Below are 3,129 nucleotides of genomic sequence, written 5' to 3' on the forward strand. Positions count from 1 at the left end.
TTTTTAAAAAATAATAACTTAATTTAAACACCGTGTTTACAAACATGACTGTAATTGGGTTTCAGTCACAGAAAAAACACCTGCCTTCATCAGTGCAACATTCCCACCACAATGCCCCCAATCTCCCTCCTACCAACCCCCCTGCCTGTATTCAAAACAGGCATTCTACTTCTCTCACTCATTAACATTGTTATGGTCTGTTAGTGTATTATTTGTGTGAATTTTTTTTGTTGTACTCCTTTATTTTCATTTTCTTCTCTTTTTTCTTTCATTTATTTTTAAAATAATTTTGTTCCCACTTATCTGGAAACAAGTATATTTTTGTGTTCAGATAAGTGGTCAGTATTATAATCAACTATGTCAACTATGTGATACATGCTCTTTAAATAAAATAAATTTTATAAAAAGCTTTGGGGTACGGTATATGGGAGAATGGGGTTTAGACACTAAACAATGGTAGAACAATTTAGTATTATCACTACAAATCAGAAAATGTCTTTTTTATAAATTGCATGTTATTTAGTGGAAAAATTCAACCTCATATTGTGAGCTGCAGAAGTTAAATGACTTCCTCAAGATTATACAATTGCACAAAATTGAGGTAGTGGACACTGTTTAGCACAGTTCTAGAATCACTCATCATAGATAGACTACAGTTGCTGCTGATGCTATAATATTATTCATATCTTCTTCCTTATATACATGCTCTTTTTTCAAGAAGATCATACACTATGATCAAGTAGATTTCATCCCAGGAATGCAAGGATGGTTTAACATCCATAAATCTATCAACATCATATACAACATCAACAACAAGAAAAATAAAAATTACATGATCATATCAATAGATGCAGAGAAAGCATTTGATAAGGTCCAACACCCATTCTTGATGAAAACTCTCAGCAAGATGGAAATGAAAGGAACCTTTTTCAATCTAGTTGAAGCCATCTACCACAAGCCAATGGCAAATATCATCCTCAATGGAGAAAAACTAAAAGCCTTCCCTCTAAATTCTGGTACAAGACAAGGCTGTCCGCTCTCACCACTCCTCTTCAACATAGTACTGGAAGTTCTTGCTATAGCGATCAGGCAAGAAAAAGATATCAAGGGAATCCAGATAGGAAAGGAAGAAGTCAAGCTCTCACTGTTTGCAGATGACATGATACTCTACTTAGAAAACCCTAAAGATTCTACCAAAAAAGCTTCTTGTGTGAATTTTTTGACAGTTAAAATATCATAACAACTTGGGTCTGGAATGGTGGCACAAGTGGTAGGGCATCTGCCTTGCACGCTAACCTTTGCCGGACCGCGGTTTGATCCCTGGCATCGCATATGATCCCCCAAACCTGGAGTGATTTCTGAGTGCATAGTCAGGAGTAAGCCCTGAGTGTCACCATGTGTGGTCCGAAAACAAAACAAATAAAAATAAAATAATTATACTTTATTAATTATAATATGCACAACTTATATTTATCTCTTTTATTTTAAGTCAGAAAAATAAAAATATTAGACCTAACTCAAACAGGTTTGCTAGTTTGTAGTTTATACATTTGTGGTTTGTAAATGTCTGTAGTTTATCTTGAAAAGCTACCAAAGGGCTGGAGTGGTGGCACAGGGCGTAAGGCATCTGCCTTGTGCACGCTAGCTTAGGATGGACAGCAGTTAGATCCCCGGTGTCCCATATGGACCCCCAAATCAAGAGCAATTTCTGAGAGCATGGCCAGGAGTAACCCATGTGTGTCACAGAGTGTGCCCCCCCAAAAAAAGAAAGAAAGGCTATCAAAGAGTATAGTGAACTAATATATCACCAATAAATTGTTGTATACAGTAACTAGCATCTTGATATTCACAGAAAAAGTCTTTAAACAGTTAAACTTAAAAAAAAATTAAAAAGGGGCCGGAGTGGTGGTGCAAGCAGTAAGACTTTACTTTGTCCGCCCTAGTCTAGGACAGACCCTGGTTCTATCCCCTGGCTTCACATATGGTCCCCCTTTATTTCTATTGCCATGGCTTTCATAGCCTCTTTTAAGTCCTCATCTATTGGACCCATGCATTTTGGTGGACTTGGAAACTTCCTAGGGTTACTCTATATCCTGTTACATGTGTCTTCCCTTGTTTACCCATATTTCTTGGCATTTGTTGGTTTGTCTTGGAGTGTTCTGCCTTCAGGTTTCAGGCCCCTTGGTCACCTGCAGAGTGGGGCTGGGTCCCTTTCCTAGAGTGCAGCCATAGGCGGATACGATGGCTGCGTTAGCTGAGGTTTGGCCCTGCCCTCAGGTCCCCTCCCTCACTTTACCTGCCAGAAGGCGTAGGTCTCCTCACCTTGCCCAAACACAGCAAAGTTTCCCCTATCCTTTGAACTGTCAGAAGGTGTAGTTCACCTCTGTGCACATTCTTCCCCAACTGAGGTAATGGCGGTGTGCTGCAGGTCAGATTTTCCCCTCTTCTTTTACGTGTCAGAAGATGTGGTTCACCTCTGCCCACATCTATCCCAGCAATGGTAATGGAGGAATGCTGCTGGTCCAGGCCTGCGTCAGATTTTCCTTCTCCTTTGACCCATCAGAAGGTGTGGTTCACTTCTGCGTGTGCCTTTTCCAGAGGCCTCTAAGCTATAATTTCTTAAATGCAATGCTTCCCAGTGTTTGCTTTAGTGACTATAACAAAAATTCTAATCAAAAGATACCTAAATTAGTTACTGTCTGAAATATCAAACATATTATTAAACAAATGTTTATATATAAACTTAAATTTTCTTAGAATAATTGATATCAAGCTAAAATTTTAGTTGTATTTGAAAGGCTACCATATATATATGAAAATTAACTCATCTCTTACATTAAAGGCAAAAGTAGAATACATAGATTATAGATATGTAAAGATGATTTTTGTTGTCATATTTTAATAACCATCTAGTATTTCTGCACATTGCAAATAATGTTTAAGAGATGACAACATATGTGGGGTATTTTAGTTGTATTCTGAAAATGTTTGTAAAAGAAAAAAGTGGTCTTGATAACAATAGCCATTAGGCCAATCTCAATCTAACACTGTAATAAAATTTTGGTCAGGGAAAAAGTCAAATGTTCAGTCTACATTTATTTTTAATCCTAGAATATTTGCCATCAGTAT

Source organism: Suncus etruscus, chromosome 6 (assembly GCF_024139225.1).
Source record: "Suncus etruscus isolate mSunEtr1 chromosome 6, mSunEtr1.pri.cur, whole genome shotgun sequence".
NCBI classification, from domain to species: Eukaryota; Metazoa; Chordata; class Mammalia; order Eulipotyphla; family Soricidae; genus Suncus; species Suncus etruscus.